Source organism: Schistocerca gregaria, chromosome 9 (genome assembly GCF_023897955.1).
Source record: "Schistocerca gregaria isolate iqSchGreg1 chromosome 9, iqSchGreg1.2, whole genome shotgun sequence".
Classification (NCBI taxonomy): domain Eukaryota; kingdom Metazoa; phylum Arthropoda; class Insecta; order Orthoptera; family Acrididae; genus Schistocerca; species Schistocerca gregaria.
Window position 1 is genome coordinate 100,740,134 of NC_064928.1, and position 20,870 is coordinate 100,761,003.

Sequence of the window (20,870 nt, forward strand, 5' to 3'; positions counted from 1 at the left end):
GGGGTTGTGAAGCAGCTGAATGGGTTGAAAATAAATAAATCGCCAGGTCCTGATGGGATTCCAATTCGGTTTTACAGAGAGTACTCTACAGGATTGGCTCCTTGCTTAGCTTGCATTTATCGCGAATCTATTGCCCAACGTAAAGTCCCGAGCGACTGAAAAAAGCACAGGTGACGCCTGTAGACAAGAAGGGTAGAAGGACGGGTCCTCAAAATTACAGACCAATATTCTTAACATCGGTTTGTTGCAGGATTCTCGAACATATTCCCAGCTCGAATATAATGAATTTCCTTGAGACAGAGAAGTTGCTGTCCATGCATCAGCACGGCTTTAGAAAGCATCGCTCCTGGGAAACGCAACTCGCCCCTTTTATCACGTGATATCTTGCGAACCATAGATGAAGGGTATCAGACGGATGCCATATTCCTTGACTTCCGGAAAGCATTTGACTCGGTGCCCCACTGCAGATTCCCAACTAAGGGACGAGCGTATGGGACTGGTTCCCAAATATGTGAGTGGCTCGAAGACTTCTTAAGTAATAGAACCCAGTACGTTGTTCTCGGAGGTGAGGGTATCATCTGGAGTGCCCCAGGGAAGTGTGGTAGGTCCGCTGTTGTTTTCTATCTACATAAATGATCTTTTGGATAGGGTGGACAGCAATGTGCGGCTGTTTGCTGATGATGCTGTGGTGTACGGGAAGGAGTCATCGTTGAGTGACTGTAGGAGGACACAGGATGACTTGGACAGTATTTGTGATTGGTATAAAGAATGGCAGGTAACTCTAAATATAGGTAAATGTAAATTAATGCAGATGAATAGGAAAAAGAATCCTGTAATGTTTGAATACTACTCCATTAGTAGTGTAGCGCTTGACAAAGTCACGTCGATTAAATATTTGGGTGTAACAATGCAGAGCGATATGAAGTGGGACAAGCATGTAATGGCAGTTGTGGGGAAGGCGGATAGTCGTCTTCGGTTCATTGGTAGAATTTTGGGAAGATGTGGTTCATCTGTAAAGGAGACCGCTTATAAAACACTAATACGACCTATTCTTGAGTACTTCTCGGGCGTTTGGGATCCCTATCAGGTCGGATTGAGGGAGAACATAGAAGCAATTCCGAAGCGGGCTGCTAGATTTGTAATTAGTAGGTTTGATCATCACGCGAGTGTTACGGAAATGCTTCAGGAATTCGGGTGGGAGTCTCTGGAGGAAAGAAGGCGTCCATTTCGTGAATCTGCTGAGCAAATTTAGAGACCCAGCATTTGAAGCTGACTGCAGAACAATTTTACTGCTGCCAACTTACATTTCGCGGAAAGATCCCAAAGATAAGATAAGAGAGATTAGGGCTCGTACAGAGGCATATAGGCAGTCATTTTTCCCTCGTTCTGTTTGGGAGTGGAACAGGGAGAGAAGATGCTAGATGTGGTACGAGGTAGCCTCCGCCAAGCACCGTATGGTGGATTGCGGTGTATGTATGTAGATGTAGATAACATTTCTTCTTGTTTTGTCACATATGTTAAATAGGTAGCTGAGTGTCACTGAGAAACTTCCCTACTTCTGAGGACCATTTCTTAAATCCACATCTACCACAAACAAACTTCTTGTATCCCTCAGTCCCTACACACTTTTTCATGGTATTACTCCTTTCCCCTCCCTTATTAAGACCCTTGCAACAATTTGGAGAGAGAGAGACTTTCGGCCTTCCTGACTGTTATTTCAGAATTGTCCTTAGGAACAGCAATAGGCCAGTCGTTACATAAAAATACGGAGAACAGCTGGATGTCGGTAACGTCCTGCCACGATATTTCGGCGCAGAGTCTTCTGGCTATTTTCAGGTGAGTGCCACTGTAGTAGCTTTAAACATAACAATAGGCCAGTCATTTCCTGCCATGTGATGGTGTTTCGAAAACTTATGATCTATCCAATTTTGCCTTGTTGTTGTTGTTGTTGTTGTGGTCTTCAGTCCTAAGACTGGTTTGATGCAGTTCTTCATGCTACTCTATCCTGTGCAAGCATCTCCCAGTACCTACTGCAGCCTACATCCTTCTGAATCTGCTTAGCGTTTTCATCTCTTGGTCTCCCTCTACGAGTTTTACCCTCCACGCTGCCCTCCAGTACTAAATTGGTGATCCCTTGATGCCTCAGAACAAGTCCTACCAACCGATCCCTTCTTCTAGTGAAGTTGTGCCACAAACTCCTCTTCTCCCCTATTCTATTCAATACCTCCTCATTAGTTATGTGATCTACCCATCTAATCTTCAGCATTTTTCTCTTTAGCACCACATTTCAAAAGCTACTATTCTCTTCTTGTCCAAACTATTTATCGTCCATGTTTTACTTCCATACCTGGCTACACTCCCTACAATTACTTTCAGAAACGACTTCCTGACACTTAAATCTATACTCGATGTTAACAAATTTCTCTTCTTCAAAAACACTTTTCTTGCCATTGCCAGTCTACATTTTATATCCTCTCTACTTCGACCATCATCAACAAGGCTGTCAGTAGTTCTAATGGAATGATTTTGCCTTGCGAAGAAGAAAGCATTTCCTGCTACTTCAGAACACAGTCTGAACCCACAAGCCGACGACTCAAACATCCGATCAACCAACTGCGCTTCTTGTTCGACTGCAGACAGAGGTCGCACGTCGGTCTTCTTCAGCTGATCATCATTACCACTCTGTAGACGACAGTGAAGAAATGAACGAGGAACCCCGAATGGTTCTGTGGCACAACGCATGCTGCTCCTTTGGCGCAATGTGATCAGTACAACCACCTTCCTCTACCACAGGCTATTTAGTCAGAGTGCCGGCTAACTAATTATACTGAATTTAAAAAACCAAAATCTTAGAATTCAGAAGTTTTGTTCTTCTTACCTTCAACAACAGGTCCTTGTTGTGAGAGATTCAGAACACGACACTGGACTAGCTCTCTGTTACTTATAAATCAAGTACAGCCGATAATGTTGAAATGTGCCAGCATCTTCTTATGTGTAGTTCATTCCTACTGTGGAATCGATATTCTAAAATTGTCTTAATTCAGCCTCAAAACGACGATAATGGAATGTAGTCGAATTAAGTCGGGTGATGCTGAGGGAATTAGATTAGAAAATGAGACACTTGAAGTGGTAAAGGAGTTTTGCTATTTGGGGAGCAAAATAACTGATGATGGTCGAAGTAGAGAGGATATAAAATGTAGACTGGCAATGGAAAGGAAAGCGTTTCTGAAGAAGAGAAATTTGTTAACACTGAGTATTGATTTTAGTGTCAGGAATTCGTTTCTGAAAGTGTTTGTGTGGAGTGTAGCCATGTATGGCAGTGAAACATGGACGATAAATAGTTTGGACAAGAAGAGAATAGAAGCTTTCGAAATGTGGTGCTACAGAAGATTAGATGGGTAGATCACATAACTAATGAGGAGGTACTGAATAGAATTGGGGAGAAAATTAGTTTGTGGCACAACTTGACCAGAAGAAGGGATCGATTGGTAGGACATGTTCTGAGGCATCAAGGGATCACAAATTTAGCATTGGAGGGCAGCGTGGAGGGTAAAAATCGTAGAGGGAGACCAAGAGATGAATACACTAAGCAGATTCAGAAGGATGTAGTCTGCAGTAGGTACAGAGAGATGACGAAGCTTGCACAGGATAGAGTGGCATGGAGAGCTGCATCAAACCAGTCTCAGGACTGAAGAGCACAACAAGAACATTCAGCCACTGTCGCGATTCACCCGAGATTACGCTACATGCATGATATGTGAGACTACAGTTTTTTAGTGATGTAAGACGACATCTAAGGTGGACTGGTTGACTATAACCCGCCCAGTCATGTGACCTCAACGCTCTGGATTTTTCTGTTTGGGTTCATCTCGAAAGTGAACTGTACACCACGCCCATTGATACGGTTGAGGATATGGAACAGCGAGTAGCACGGTATTTTAGACCTGGGAGTGTTCGAAAGAATTCGTGACTTACTGCAGAGGCGAATCCAATGTTGTTACGAAATGTGAAAACACACGGGAACACATGCCGTAAAAAGTGCGTGTGTACAGTAAATTGCAGCACGTGATCTGCTGAGGCTTTTTTTAGAGCAGTAACCCTGGTTCTTTAAACAAAACATCGAACTCCCACGTATAAAGCGTAGAGTTGTAAGCTTACACCAGGGCTTCCCAACCTTTTCAGCTGCCGGACCCCTTCTTCAGTCGAAAAATCCATGGCGGACCCTTAGTCAGTCAAGAGCACATCCAAACACTTACTAGTGGATTTACTCCCTTTGTTCAACACGCTATAGCCTGATTAAAATTACTTGGTAACTGAAATTTCACACGATGGAGCTGTGTTCCTCTAAGAGACATCAACGTGACTTCCAAACTGTTCACTGTTGACAAGCTGCCGCTGATGGTCTGTTCACTTCCACTATTTGGCTACTGTTGTGTAAGGAGCAGGCACCCTTCTTCAATGATCCTGTCTTCAGCCACCGATCCATGTTAGAAGTAATAAACTGGTCAAAAATCGACTTATGAAACAAGCAGTGCACTGACAAAGCAAGTTTAACATTTAATGATGCCTGGGGCTGCATATGTGCCATGCGAGCGCTGTGATTGGTCGACAAAGCTCGCTCCGCGCATGTGTAAAAGGTTTCAGCGCATCCAGCGACGTGAGCCGGCGCCCAAACGACCCCCGTATTGTTGCGGAACAGTCGATCAGAGAAGCCGCATTCTCCGGCACTTAACTGTGTATGCGTTCTCACTTAGGAACCGCAAAGGCTGCTTGGGAATACGACCTGAAGTATAAGTACACATGTTTTTCACACAAAAAAAAATAGTGTTGAATTTGATTTTCACAATTTTATTCAATAATTTTGCTCATTATTTTACACGATTTGGTGAAAGGTGACCGCGGACCCCCTAGAAAGGTTGGGAAGCCCTGGCTTAGACTATGGTTGTCTTTCTAGTAGCCACGGTTAGTTAAGACCGTAACCGCGTTACTTGTACGTTATGTGTGTTGCATACCTATCGGGCGTTACCTCTATTCGATCCCCTTGTTTCTGTAGGCGTCTTACTACACACATCAAAAAAAGTTTTACATCACCCCCATTCCCACAACTCTTGAAGATAGACGTTGATTGTGGATACTAAATCAGACACAGTGCCTTTGACTCTTCAGAGATGTCACTAAAACCGCCATGTAAACAACCATGCATGAGCAGCGCCTATTAGACACAGAGGGTCCGACAGCCGATCAGTTCCAGTCATTCCACCAGGAAGGGAGGTACACGGCTCGTGTTGTCTGTAGTTCAACAATGCCTAGACGCTCAATAGCGGGATTCGATCGCGTCCGCATTGTTACTTTGTGTCAGGAAGGGCTCTCAACAAATGTTCAGGCGTCTCAGAGTGAACCAAAATGATGTTGTTCGGACATGGGGGAGATACAGAGATAGGAACTGTCGATGACATGCCTCGCTCAACCCGCCCAAGGGCTACTACTGCATTGGATGACCGCTACCTAGGGATTATGGCTCGGAGGAACCCTGACAGCAACGTCTAACAACCCTACCACAACAAAGGTCAAAAGTTAATTATGACTGAAGAGTTGCTCACGCTGCTAAATATTGCATTTTCGGGCAACAACAAAGTTATATTATGTGGCAGGTGTCATTAGAGCACAGTTAATATAGTCATTTAATGAAATAATGGATAAACTAGTCACTCATCTTTTCGTGTTTCCCACGCTGGTCTCGTTGTGAACTCATGGCTCAATCGTGGAAAATCTAGGCAGTGGTGATTCCAAGCTCGGATGCAAAGAGGCCTAGGTGTTATTCTGCAACATTCAAAAGTTTTATAGATATGTTTCATAAACCATTCTTGAAGATTAAACTTTTGGAAGTTAGGACAATGGTGTTGCAAAAAAGTAATCAGCATTCCGAATTTAAGTTACAATTCTTTTTTATTACTTTGTTGGAATATCACGTAACTCGTTCCAAAACATCACTTCACAATATAAAACATACTTGAAAATATCTTCCTCAAAGTTTACATTTCATAAACTGACTACAATTTGCGTCTTTTTAATATGACGAGCAAAGCTTGACACTCTAATAATCGCTTACGCGCCCAAAAATTAGAGTTACAAGTACGTCAAAGATCATGGTGACAAAAGAAAGAATACACATAAGAATAATATCATTACAATATATACATATCGATAAATCGAAGTTCCTCTACATTAACGAAACCAAATCTGAATGTTGTCACAGAAATATGTTAACTATTTTACAGAAACACGGTAGAATATTACTGGTATCGAGAGGTTGAGGTGAGGTGCCGTAATGGTTACGTAATTCAAGTACCATTACAACCGCCACGATGTTGAAAAATGCATTTCGTGCACGAACAGGACGTCGTGTTACGACTCAGCTGTGCGCAATAGGCTGCATGATGCGCAACTTCACTCCCGACGTCAATGGCGAGGTCCATCGTTGCAACCACGACACAGCCCGGTACAGATGGGCCCAACAACATGCCGAATGGACCGCTCACTTTCTCTTCACCGATGAGAGTCGCATACGCCTTCAACCAGACAATAGTCGGAGACGTGTTTGGATGCAACCCGGTCAGGCTGAGCGCCTTAGACACTCTGTCCAGCGAGTGCCGCAAGGTGGAGGTTCCCTGCTGTTTTGGGGTGGCATTATGTGGGGCCGACGTACGCCGCTGGTGGTCATGGAAGGCGCCGTAACGGCTGTACGATATTTGAATGCCATCCTCCAACCGATAGCGCAATCATATCGGCAGCATACTGGCGAGGCATTCGTCTTCATGGACGACGATTCGCGCTCCCGTTGTGCACATCTCGTGAATGACTTCCTTCAGGATAACGACATCGCTCAACTACGGTGGACAGCATTTTTTCCAGACATGAACCGTATCGAACATGACAGGGCTGCTTATGGACAACGTGACCCACCAACAGCTCTAAGTTCACCGAATCGGAGTGCGACAATCTGGACCAACAGTGCCCTGATGAAGTTGTGGATAGTATGCCACGACTACTACAGGCATGCACCAATGCAAGAGGACGTGTTACTGGGTATTAGAGGTAGCGGTGTGTACCCCTGAAGGTCTCGCTGTATGGTGGCACGACATCAATGTGTGGTTTTCGTGAGCAATAAAAAGGGCAGAAATGTGTATGTTGATCTCTGTTCCAATTTTCTGTACAGGTTCCAGAAGTCTCGGAACCGACGAGATGCAAAACTTTCTTTTGAAAGTGTGAAGATTCCCCTAGAAACTGGAATCGGTGAACCGAACTACACTCCTGGAAATTGAAATAAGAACACCGTGAATTCATTGTCCCAGGAAGGGGAAACTTCATTGACACATTCCTGGGCTCAGATACATCACATGATCACACTGACAGAACCACAGGCACATACACACAGGCAACAGAGCATGCACAATGTCGGCACTAGTACAGTGTATATCCACCTTTCGCAGCAATGCAGGCTGCTATTCTCACATGGAGACGATCGTAGAGATGCTGGATGTAGTCCTGTGGAACGGCTTGCCATGCCATTTCCACCTGGCGCCTCAGTTGGACCAGCGTTCGTGCTGGACGTGCAGACCGCGTGAGACGACGCTTCATCCAGCCCCAAACATGCTCAATGGGGGACAGATCCGGAGATCTTGCTGGCCAGGGTAGTTGACTTACACCTTCTAGAGCACGTTGGGTGGCACGGGATACATGCGGACGTGCATTGTCCTGTTGGAACAGCAAGTTCCCTTGCCGGTCTAGGAATGGTAGAACGATGGGTTCGATGACGGTTTGGATGTACCGTGCACTATTCAGTGTCCCCTCGACGATCACCAGAGGTGTACGGCCAGTGTAGGAGATCGCTCCCCACACCATGATGCCGGGTGTTGGCCCTGTGTGCCTCGGTCGTATGCAGTCCTGATTGTGGCGCTCACCTGCACGGCGCCAAACACGCATACGACCATCATTGGCACCAAGGCAGAAGCGACTCTCGTCGCTGAAGACGACACGTCTCCATTCGTTCCTCCATTCACGCCTGTCGCGACACCACTGGAGGCGGGCTGCACGATGTTGGGGCGTGAGCGGAAGACGGCCTAACGGTGTGCGGGACCGTAGCCCAGCTTCATGGAGACGGTTGCGAATGGTCCTCGCCGATACCCCAGGAGCAACAGTGTCCCTAGTTTGCTGGGAAGTGGCGGTGCGGTCCCCTACGGCACTGCGTAGGATCCTACGGTCTTGGCGTGCATCCTTGCGTCGCTGCGGTCCGGTCCCAGGTCGACGGGCACGTGCACCTTCCGCCGACCACTGGCGACAACATCGAAGTACTGTGGAGACCTCACGCCCCACGTGTTGAGCAATTCGGCGGTACGTCCACCCGGCCTCCCGCATGCCCACTATACGCCCTCGCTCAAAGTCCGTCAACTGCACATACGGTTCACGTCCACGCTGTCGCGGCATGCTACCAGTGTTAAAGACTGCGATGGAGCTCCGTATGCCACGGCCAACTGGCTGACACTGACGGCGGCGGTGCACAAATGCTGCGCAGCTAGCGCCATTCGACGGCCAACACCGCGGTTCCTGGTGTGTCCGCTGTGCCGTGCGTGTGATCATTGCTTGTACAGCCCTCTCGCAGCGCCCGGAGCAAGTATGGTGGGTCTGACACACCGGTGTCAATGTGTTCTTTTTTCCATTTCCAGGAGTGTGTATAGAAACTGAATGAGTATGTACAAAGAGCGCGAAACCTATGGAATAATATTATTGTAGATAGTCCTCCGATCTGTTACTTAGAAATAAACTTTATTTATAAAAAATTGAAACTTCATATGTTCAATTCACGGTTTATTAGAAACTTGTTGATTTGTAATGGGAAACAGAGGAATGTTGTAATAATTTTTTTAAAAAACGTTTAAGATCAATCATACAGCGCTAGAGGAAGCAATTTCTTAAAAAAAAGGAAGTTTAAAGAGAACATCAAATCCAAAACATATCGAACGTCGATTCAATTCTCCATCGATCTTATGTAAAACATGTTTCTGTAACTCATAAACAAAGTTCACATTATTGCCATTGATAAAGAACATCGTATTGAGTAGAAACTAACAACATTAATCATAATTTTTTATGGTTCAAACGGCTCTGAGCACTATTGGACTTAACATCTGACGTCATCGGTGCCCTAGAACTACTTAAACCTAACTAACCTAAGGACATCATACACATCCATGCCCAAGGCAAGATTCGAACCTGCGAACGTAGCGGTCGCGCGGTTCCAGACTGTAGCTCCTAGAACCGCTCAGCCACATTGGCAGGCACCTCACGAGTATAAAGAGCTAGTTTTGTTTCACAGGAACGACATTTTCTCAATCCGTGCTGATTACGTGTCAATAAACCGATTCCTTCGAGGTATTTCATTATGTTCGAATATAGTGTATGTTCCAAAACCGTACTACAGTCTGGAACCGCGCGACCGCTATGGTCGCAGTTTCGAATCCTGCCTTGGGCATGGATGTGTGTGACGTCCTTAGGTTAGTTAGGTTTAAGCAGTTCTAAGTTCTAGGGGACTGATGACCTCAGAAGTTAAGTGCCATAGTGCTCAGACCCATCTGAACCAGTTTGAATTGCTGAGTAACCCTGTAATAGATGTAGATCCCTGTCGCACTTACAAAACTCTTAGCGTCTTTGCATTTTGTGTTTCTGCTGCTAAAATATTTCATATCTTCCATCGGTTTCTCCTCTTTTACCTTGGTGTATTTTACTCTCCACACTTCCAGTTTCTAAAATTTTCGCAAAGACAGATCATGAGCGCTTGGCACGATCTGTACGCTGCTCAGCATACAACCGCACCGCTGAACCAAGAGTTTGGCGACATTCACCACACACAGTATTAACTTTTGCGGATAGTTTCATCTGATAAAACCTACATCGGTGTCGTACTTCCGAGCCTATAAACGATAAAAAATTTCTTGCGAACGCCAGGAAATTCGTCATATTGTCCACTATAGTTTGACGAAAACAACCTTATCCCATTCAAAATACTCTCCATTACATTGTGGCCATCTTTAGCCGGCCGCTGTGGCCGAGCACGGTAGCTCAGCGTGTCCGGTCAGAGGGATAGCTGCCCTCTGCAATAAAAAAAAAACTGAATTAATGGATCAACGATGAATTTAAGAGAAGCGTCATGGGACGTCCGCCCCAAACAAATACAACGAACAATAATAAAATAAAATAAATAAAACTTTGAACATAGCTGCTAAGGTTCAGTGACCGTGTCAGTATTATATCAGAACAAATAAGCCCTCGGTCACAAATATAAAGTCAAAATTGATCTGGTTTCGACGCTACTGTGATCGTCGTCTTCAGAATTAGACTAGCTGTTCTAAAACATATTAGGTATATAATACACTAATAAAAATAAAGTTTGTACTGACTGGAAAAAGATGCAGTACTTACATATTAAGAAAGATCTAATACCGAAAGTCTTGTTGCAACCCCTTTTCACTAAAGTACCAGCAGCCCTTAGCGGCTCGCCATCTTACAGGCTGTTTCAAAAATGACCGGTATATTTGAAACGGCAATACAAACTAAACGAGCAGCGATAGAAATACACCGTTTGTTGCAATATGCTTGGGACAACAGTACATTTTCAGGCAGACAAACTTTCGAAATTACAGTAGTTACAAGTTTCAACAACAGATGGCGCTGCGGTCTGGGAAACTCTATAGTACGATATTTTCCACATATCCACCATGCGTAGCAATAATACGGCGTAGTCTCTGAATGAAATTACCCGAAACCTTTGACAACGTGTCTGGCGGAATGGCTTCACATGCAGATGAGATGTACTGCTTCAGCTGTTCAATTGTTTCTGGATTCTGGCGGTACACCAGGTCTTTCAAGTGTCCCCACAGAAAGAAGTCACAGGGTTTCATGTCTGGCGAATAGGTAGGCCAATCCACGCCGCCTCCTGTATGTTTCGTATAGCCCAAAGCAATCACACGATCATCGAAATATTCATTCAGGAAATTAAAGACGTCGGCCGTGCGATGTGGCCGGGCAACATCTTGCATAAACCACGAGGTGTTCGCAGTGTCGTCTAAGGCAGTTTGTACCGCCACAAATTCACGAAGAATGTCCAGATAGCGTGATGCAGTAATCGTTTCGGATCTGAAAAATGGGCCAATGATTCCTTTGGAAGAAATGGCGGCCCAGACCAGTACTTTTTGAGGATGCAGGGACGATGGGACTGCAACATGGGGCTTTTCGGTTCCCCATATGCGCCAATTCTGTTTATTGACGAAGCAGGTAAAAATAAGCTTCGTCAGTAAACCAAATGCTGCCCACATGCATATCGCCGTCATCAATCCTGTGCACTATATCGTTAGCGAATGTCTCTCGTGGAGCAATGGTAGCGGCGCTGAGGGGTTGCCGCGTTTGAATTTTGTATGGATAGAGGTGTAAGCTCTGGCGCATGAGACGATACGTGGACGTTGGCGTCATTTGGACCGCAGCTGCAACACGGCGAACGGAAACCCGAGGCCGTTGTTGGATCACATGCTGCACTAGCTGTGCGTTGCCCTCTGTGGTTGCCGTACGCTGTCACCCTACCTTTCCAGCACGTTCATCCGTCACGTTCCCAGTCTGTTGAAATTTTTCAAACAGATCCTTTATTGTATCGCTTTTCGGTCCTTTGGTTACATTAAACCTCCGTTGAAAACTTCGTCTTGTTGCAACAACACTGTGTTCTAGGGGGTGGAATTCCAACACCAGAAAAATCCTCTGTTCTAAGGAATAAACCATGTTGTCCACAGCACACTTGCACGTTGTGAACAGCACACGCTTACAGCAGAAAGACGACGCACAGAATGGCGCACCCACAGACTGCGTTGTCTTCTATATCTTTCACATCACTTGCAGCGCCATCTGTTGTTGAAAATTGTAACTACTGTAATTTCGAAAGTTTGTACGCCTGAAAATGTACTGTTGTCCCAAGCATATTGCAACAAACGGTGTATTTCTATCGCTGCTCGTTTAGTTATTATTGCCGTTTCAAATCTACCGGTGATTTTTGAAACACCCTGTACTTACAACTATTCATGACTTCGCCTTTCCGGCTTATACCTTTTTTGATATGTGACTTGTAAGTACTGCATCTTTTTCCACTCAGTTCAAACTCTAATTTTATTAATCTATTATATACCTAATATGTTTTAGAACAGCTCGTCTAATCCTGAAGACGACGCTCATAGTAGCGTCGAAACCTGGTCAGTTTTGACTTAATATTTGTGACCGAGGGCTCATTTGTTCTAATACAATAATGAACAAAATGAGAAACAAAGCCGGCCGCTGTAGCCGAGCCGTTTTGGGCGCTTCAGTCTGGAACCGGACTGCTGCTATGGTCGCAGGTTCGAATCCTGCCTCGGGCATTGATGTGTGATATTAAGTCCCATAGTGCTCACAGCAATTTGAACCAGTATTTTCGTATTCATCTTTAGAAATGGTTTCAGATTCTCCCTCGGTTTTTTTTCTCGGCTTCTTCAATGTTGTCAAATCGGTGTCCCCTCGCGCCCCTTTTCATGGGCGCAAATAAGAAAGAATGGTTCAAATGGCTCTGAGCACAATGGGACTCAACTTCTGAGGGCATCAGTCCCCTAGAACTTAGTACTTAAACCTAACTAACCTAAGGACATCACACACATCCATGCCCGAGGCAGGATTCGAATCTGCGACCGTAGCAGCAGCGCAGTTCCAGACTGTAGCGCCTAGAACCGCTCGGCCACAAATAAGAGAAAGTCGAGTGGGGCAGCGGAACCACGCCATTTTTAACCAAAAACTGTCTTTTAGAGATGGCTATGTGTGCAGGTGCATTGTCATGGTGGAAAAACCAGTCGGGTCTTTTTCGATGAACGCTATTGGCCAATGTTCTCAAAACTTTCAAATAAAAGGTTTGATTGGCGGTCTCACGTGCGGGAACAAATTCTGAATGAACTACGCCCTCGGCATCAAAAACACAAATTAGCATTGCCTGATGTTTGATTTTTTTGGTTGGGGTGACGATAACGTCTTCCATTGGCTTCTACATCTACATCTACATTTATACTCCGCAAACCACCCAACGGTGTGTGGCGGAGGGCACTCTACGCGCCACTGTCATTACCTCCCTTCTCTGTTCGAGTCGCGTATGGTTCGCGGGGAGAACGACTGCCGGAAAGCCTCCGTGCGCGCTCGAATCTGTCTAATTTTACATTCGTGATCTCCTCGGGAGGTATAAGTAGGGGGAAGCAATATATTCGATACCTCATCCAGAAACGCACCCTCTCTAAACCTGGACAGCAAGCTACACCGCGATGCAGAGCGCCTCTCTTGCAGAGTCTGCCACTTGAGTTTGCTAAACATCTCCGTAACGCTATCACGCTTACCAAATAACGCTGTGACGAAACGCGCCGCTCTTCCTTGGATCTTCTCTATCTCCTCCGTCAACCCAACCTTGTAGGATCCCACACTGATGAGCAACACTCAAGTATAGGTCGAACGGAGTATTTTGTAAGCCACCTCCTTTGTTGATGGACTACATTTTCTAAGGACTCTCCCGATGAACCTCAACCTGGCACCCTCCTTATGAACAATTAATTTTATATGATCATTCCACTTCAAATCGTTCCGCACGCATACTCCCAGATTTTTACAGAAGTAACTGCTACCAGTGTTTGTTCCGCTATCATATAATCATACAACAAAGGCTCCTTCTTTCTATGTATTCGCAATAGATTACATTTGTCTATGTTAAGGGTCAGATGCCACTTCCTGCACCAACTGCCTATTCGCTGCAGATCTTCCTGCATTTCGCTGCGATTTTCTAATGCTGCAACTTCTCTGTATACTACAGCATTATCCGCGAAAAACCGGTAGGTCATTTATATATATATATATATATATATATATATATATATATATATATATATATATATATTTTGTGAAAAGCAATGGTCCCATAACACTCCCCTGTGGCACGCCAGAGGTTACTTTATCGTCTGTAGACGTCTCTCCATTGATAACAACATGCTGCGTTCTGTTTGCTAAAAACTCTTCAATCCAGCCACACAGCTGGTCTGATATTCCGTAGGCTCTTACTTTGTTTATCAGGCGACAGTGCGGAGCTGTATCGAACGCCTTCCGGAAGTCAAGGAAAATAGCATCTACCTGTGAGCCTATATCTAATATGTTGTGGGTCTCATGAAGAAATAAAGCGAGTTGGATCTCACACGATCGCTGTTTCCGGAATCCATGTTGATTCCTACAGAGTAGATTCTGGGTTTCCAGAAACGACATGATACTGGAGCAAAAAACATGTTCTAAAATTCTACAAGAGATCGACGTCAGAGATATAGGTCCATAGTTTTGCGCATCTGCTCGACGACCCTTCTTGAAGACTGGGACTACCTGTGCTCTTTTCCAATTATTTGGAACCTTCCGTTCCTCTAGAGACTTGCGGTACACGGCTGTTAGAAAGGGGATAAGTTCTTTCGCGTACTGTGTGTACAATCGAATTGGTATCCCGTCAGGTGTAGTGGACTTTCCTCTGTTGAGTGATTGCAGTTGCTTTTCTATTCCTTGGACACTTATTTCGTTGTCAGCCATTTTTTCGTTTGTGCGAGGATTTAGAGAAGGAACTGCAGTGCGGTCTTCCTCTGTGAAACGGCTTTGGAAAAAGCTTTACGCGTGTCATCCTCTGTTTCAATGCCATCATCATCCCGGAGTGTCTGGATCTGCTGTTTCGAGCCACTTACTGATTTAACGTAAGACCAGAACTTCCTAGGATTTTCTGTCAAGTCAGTACATAGAATTTTACTTTCGAATTCACTGAACGCTTCACGCATAGCCCTCCTTACGCTAAATTTGACATCGTTTAGCTTGTGTTTCTCTGAGAGGTTTTGGCTGCGTTTAAACTTGCAGTGAAGCTCTCTTTGGTTTCGCAGTAGTTTCTGAATAGTGACCATAGCATCATGACTCATCACCAGTCAGTTAATGACCTTTGACAGAAAATTTGGATCAGTTTCAAGCTGTTGTTTCAAAGAATGACGTATTTCAACTCTACGTTCCTTTCGATTGTCAGCACTCGAGGAACAAATTTGGTTGCAAACCCTTTCATTCTCGAATCTTCCGTTGAAATTCGCTGAAACGAGCTCCAAGATAACCTACTAACCTCTGACAGTTGATCTCTGTATATGGCATGTGAGCACAAGATCTCCAATTTTTTCAGTATTTTCGTCGATTCGGGCAGTTGATGGACGTCGATAGTGAGGGCTATCTACAATCGACATCATGTCATTCTTTTTTCCACTCCGAATGTATTTAGGGTGGACTGTTTTAGCTGTCTTACCATGCTTAGTCCAGGTAATCTGTGTCCCACAAGCCACACTCCCTCAAGAAATATACGGAGTTTCTAACGGCAATATTTGACTTAATGTGCTAAACGTTTAAAGTAAGATTATTCCTGTTAATGAGTAGATTATGACAGCTTTGGAAATTCTGAAGTTCGGTCAATAACATTGTATGAGCTTTTGAAAAATCATAGTTTTTGCTTTAGCAGGACATAGACAGCGAGCCTGCAACTAACATTGTTCACCGTTTTAGCCTAATAGAAAATGAGCCGTGTATCGACTCGTGCAACACCTTGTATTTAGATTGCATTGGTTTTCCTTTTCTTCCCGTGACATGTTTGTTTGATATGTTGTCTGTCGTTAAGTGGCTGCTTGGTTGTCTTTTCCCTCTGCTGTCGATATATGCGTTTTTGCTTCGGGGAAACTGCTATGGAGGAGGTGAGATCTTTGACCGGTTGTAACCTCGTGTGGTGGCGCGGAAGTAGGGGCGTTGCGCGCAGAGAGTGTGGTGGACACGGGAGGGCAGTGTGGCTCTCCAGCGCGAAGCAGCCGTGGTCGGTTGTACCGAGTCGCCACGTGATGTATGTCGGTTGTGTGTAACGAGCGGATCGAGTTGACGGAAGAGCTCCTCGCGTCATCGAAATAAGTGTCCAAGGAATAGAAAAGCAACTTTAATCACTCAACAGAGGAAACTCCACTGGACCTACCGCAAGTCTCTAGAGGAACGGAAGGTTCCAAATGATTGGAAAAGAGCACAGGTAATCCCAGTCTTCAGGAAGGGTCGTCGAGCAGATGAGCAAAACTATAGACCTATATATCTGACGTCGATCTGTAATAGAATTTTAGAACATGTTTTTTGCTTGAGTATCATGTCGTTTTTGGAAACCCAGAATCTACTCTGTAGGAATCAACATGGATTCCGGAAACAGCGATCGTGTGAGACCCAATTCGCTTTATTTGTTCACGAGACCCAGAAAATATTAGATACAGGCTCCCAGGTAGATGCTATTTTCCTTGACTTCCGGAAGGCGTTCGATACAGTTCCGCACTGTCGCCTAATAAACAAAGTAAGAGCCTACGGTATATCAGACCAGCTGTGTGGCTGGACTGAAGAGTTTTTAGCAAATAGAACACAGCATGCTGTTATCAATGGAGAGACGTCTACAGACGTTAAAGTAACCTCTTGCGTGGCACAGGGGATAGTTTTGGGACCATTTCTTTTCACAATATATATAAATGACCTAGTAGATAGTGTCGGAAGTTCCATGCGGCTTTTCGCGGATGAAGCTGTAGTATACAGAGAAGTTGCAGCATTAGAAAATTGCAGCGAAATGGAGGAAGATCTGCAGCGGATAGACACTTGGTGCAGTGAGTGGCAACTGACCCTTAACATAGACAAATGTAATGTATTGCGAATGCACAGAAAGAAGGATCCTTTATTGTATGATTACATGATAGCGGAACAAACACTGGTAGCAGTTACTTCTGTAAAATATCTGGGAGTATGCATGCAGAACGATTTGAAGTGGAATGATCATATAAAATTAATTGAAAATTAATTGTTGGTAAGGCGGGCACCAGGTTGAGATTCATTAGGAGACTCCTTAGAAAATGTAGTCCATCAACAAAGGATGTGGCTTAGAAAACACTCTTTCGACCTATACTTGAGTACTGCTCATCAGTGTGGGGTCCGTACCAGAGCGGGTTGACGGAGGAGATAGAGAAGATCCAAAGAAGAGCGGCGCGTTTCGTCACAGGGTTATTTGGTAACCGTGATAGCGTTACGGAGATGTTTAGCAAACTCAAGTGGCAGACTCTGCAAGAGAGGCGCTCTGCATCGCGGTGTAGCTTGCTCGCCAGGTTTCGAGAGCGTGCGTTTCTGGATGAGGTATCGAATATATTGCTTCCTCCTACTTATACCTCCCGAGGAGATCACGAATGTAAAATTAGAGAGATTCGAGCACGCACGGAGGCTTTCCGGCAGTCGTCCTTCCCGCGAACCATACGCGACTGGAACAGGAAAGGGAGATAATAACAGTGGCACGTAAAGTGCCCTCCGCCACGCAACGTTGGGTGGCTTGCGAAGTATGAATGTAGATGTAGATGTTGGTTGTATACAGAGTCGCCCCACGAGTAGTTGTTGTTCATCTCACCTTGGTGAGACGTTAACAAGCTTCTTTAAGTCCTCCGTTTCAACGCTGGAGTTTAAAAGGAGACACCTAACATGAAGGAGCGGTCACTACCCTCAACGTGGCAGACAAGACGTGAGCTCCGGTGACAGAGCATGTTGTCGCGTGACCGTGGCGTGTTGGGTACACTGGCGACGCATGCACGGTCGGATGTGTGGATCCTTGCCATCGGAGGTCGTGTACTGCCTGTTCGAGCATAATTGTAAGTTAAGTTAGTGGAAGGTTTAATCATTAAGTATTAAGTTTGCGTAACAAGCGTCTCTTCTGCCTTGAGGGCTCCGGCGACCGGGTTTCCTGTCCCTTCTACCTGTGTAATCGAAGACAGTGATCTTTGCTCCTCCTCTCGTTACTGTCCGATGGGAGGTGTAATTTTGGCAGAGTAATTGTATCGCTATTCTGTCGTGGGTTATGAGTAAATTTATGCTTCTTGTTGGTTGATCATGTGCTCGATCATTCAGGACTGTGTGTTGTAATGTTTCATTGCACGAGGTTAGCTCTAATTCTGTCAGCAAGTCAAGCCATCTTTGGCTAAAAGTCGGTGCATTGACCAGCCTGAGAGTGGCAATTGTGTTTACGGGCGTATTTAAATTGGTCAGTATTCTGGCTAGCCTGAGCATACCTGAGTGGGGGATTTGTGGCCGCCTTACACGGGTCCTTCATATCTGTTAACTTTTAATGATATTCCACGAAACGTTTGTTTAATTTATTTTTAAAATTCCTCCAAGTTTTTAAATTCCTTTTATTGCCATTAATCGTGTTTGCTGAGACCTATTTAATCTTTTTAATGGTGGTGAGCTTCGCTATGTCACCGTACCTTATCAACGAAGTTCTGTATTTACTTTAGTAGCCTGTTTACTAATATTCTTTAAATTTTTTAAAAATTATTGTGTTGCTATAAACTACTTTATTGGCGTTAGCGGCGTGTTTTAAAAGGTAGATTATTGCCGTACTGCTAGCTTCTGTGTCTTTTTAATTTTTTCTATTGTTGTATTGCTATAAAATACTTGATTGCCGTCAGCGTCGTGTTTAAAAGGCTGTTTATTGCCGTACTGCTAGTTTCTGTAAGATAAGAATAAAACATTTGTGAAAATGTCAATTCGACAGTAGACTACCAGAAATTGGGCCCCGTTTTCCAACTTGTGGTGTGGCTTGTAGTAACCGTAACCACGGCGTGTGTCACAAAAGTACAGATTTGAATAAACTGATAATAGCGAGGGGAAAATGTTTGGTATGGCTCGGGTGCATAGCGCACGGCACGCTTATCAACCGTGTCAGCTGTGGGTATTTCGTATGATGACGGTTTCTATGCTGGTATGTACAGTTTAGCAACTACTTCTTGAAGATTACTATTCATTTGCGGTGGAAGTCATTCATAGATTCGGTACATTGTAGCTATGTGACTGGATTCGTGATTTCCAATCAGAGAGGTCACAATTCGTCGTAATTGACAGAACTCATCAAGTGAAACAGAACTAATTTCTGGTGTTCCCCAAGGTAGTCTTACAAGCCCTCTGCTGTTCCTTATCTATAGAAATGGTTTAGGGGAAAATCTGAGCAGCCATCTTAGGTTGTTTGCAGATGAAGCCAATGTTTATAGTCTAGTAAACTCATCAGAACATCAAAACAATATGCAAAACGATTTAGAGACAATACTGACCCTATGACTTATCTTAGAAAATAGATTACGGAAAGGGAAACCTACGTTTCTAGCATCTGTAGACTTAGAGAAAGCTTTTGACAATGTTGACTGGATTACTCTCTTTCAAATTCTGAAGGTGGCAGGGGTAAAATACAGGGAGCGATAAGCTACTTACAATTTGTACAGAAACCATATGGCAGTGATTTGGAAGGGAGTGAGACAGGGTTGTAGCTTCTCCTCGATGTTATTAAATCTGTATATTGAGCAAGCAGTGAAGGAAACAAAAGAAAAATTCGGAGAAGAAATTAAAATCCATGGAGCCGAAATAAAAACTTTGAGGTTCGCCGATGAAATTGTTATTGTGTCAGAGGCAGCAAAGGACTTGGAACAGCAGCTGAACGGAATGGATAGTGTCTTGAAAGGAGGATATAAGATGAACATCAACAAAAGCAAAACGAGGATAATGGAATGTAGTCGAATTAATTCGGGTGATGCTGAGGGAATTAAATTTGGAAATGAGACACTTAAAGTAGTAAAGGAGTTTCGCTATTTGGGGAGCAACATAACTGATTATGGTCGATGTAGAGCGGATATAAAATGTAGACTGGCAATGGCAAGGAAAGCGTTTCTGAAGAAGAGAAATTTGTTAACATCGAGTATAGATTTAAGTGTCAGGAAGTCGTTTCTGAAAGTATTTGTATGGAGTGTAGCCATGTATGGGAGTGAAACATGGACGATAAATACACTCCTGGAAATTGAAATAAGAACACCGTGAATTCATTGTCCCAGGAAGGGGAAACTTTATTGACACATTCCTGGGGTCAGATACATCACATGATCACACTGACAGAACCACAGGCACATAGACACAGGCAACACAGCATGCACAATGTCGGCACTAGTACAGTAACCTTTCGCAGCAATGCAGGCTGCTATTCTCCCATGGAGACGATCGTAGAGATGCTGGATGTAGTCCTGTGGAACGGCTTGCCATGCCATTTCCACCTGGCGCCTCAGTTGGACCAGCGTTCGTGCTGGACGTGCAGACCGCGTGAGACGACGCTTCATCCAGTCCCAAACATGCTCAATGGGGGACAGATCCGGAGATCTTGCTGGCCAGGGTAGTTGACTTACACCTTCTAGAGCACGTTGGGTGGCACGGGATACATGCGGACGTGCATTGTCCTGTTGGAACAGCAAGTTCCCTTGCCGGTCTAGGAATGGTAGACGATGGGTTCGATGACGGTTTGGATGTACTGTGCACTATTCAGTGTCCCCTCGACGATCACCAGAGGTGTACGGCCAGTGTAGAAGATCGCTCCCCACACCATGATGCCGGGTGTTGGCCCTGTGTGCCTCGGTCGTATGCAGTCCTGATTGTGGCGCTCATCTGCACGGTGCCAAACACGCATACGACCATCATTGGCACCAAGGCAGAAGCGACTCTCATCGCTGAAGACGACACGTCTCCATTCATCCCTCCATTCACGCCTGTCGCGACACCACTGGAGGCGGGCTGCACGATGTTGGGGCGTGAGCGGAAGACGGCCTAACTGTGTGCGGGACCGTAGCCCAGCTTCATGGAGACGGATGCGAATGGTCCTCGCCGATACCCCAGGAGCAGCAGTGTCCCTAAAT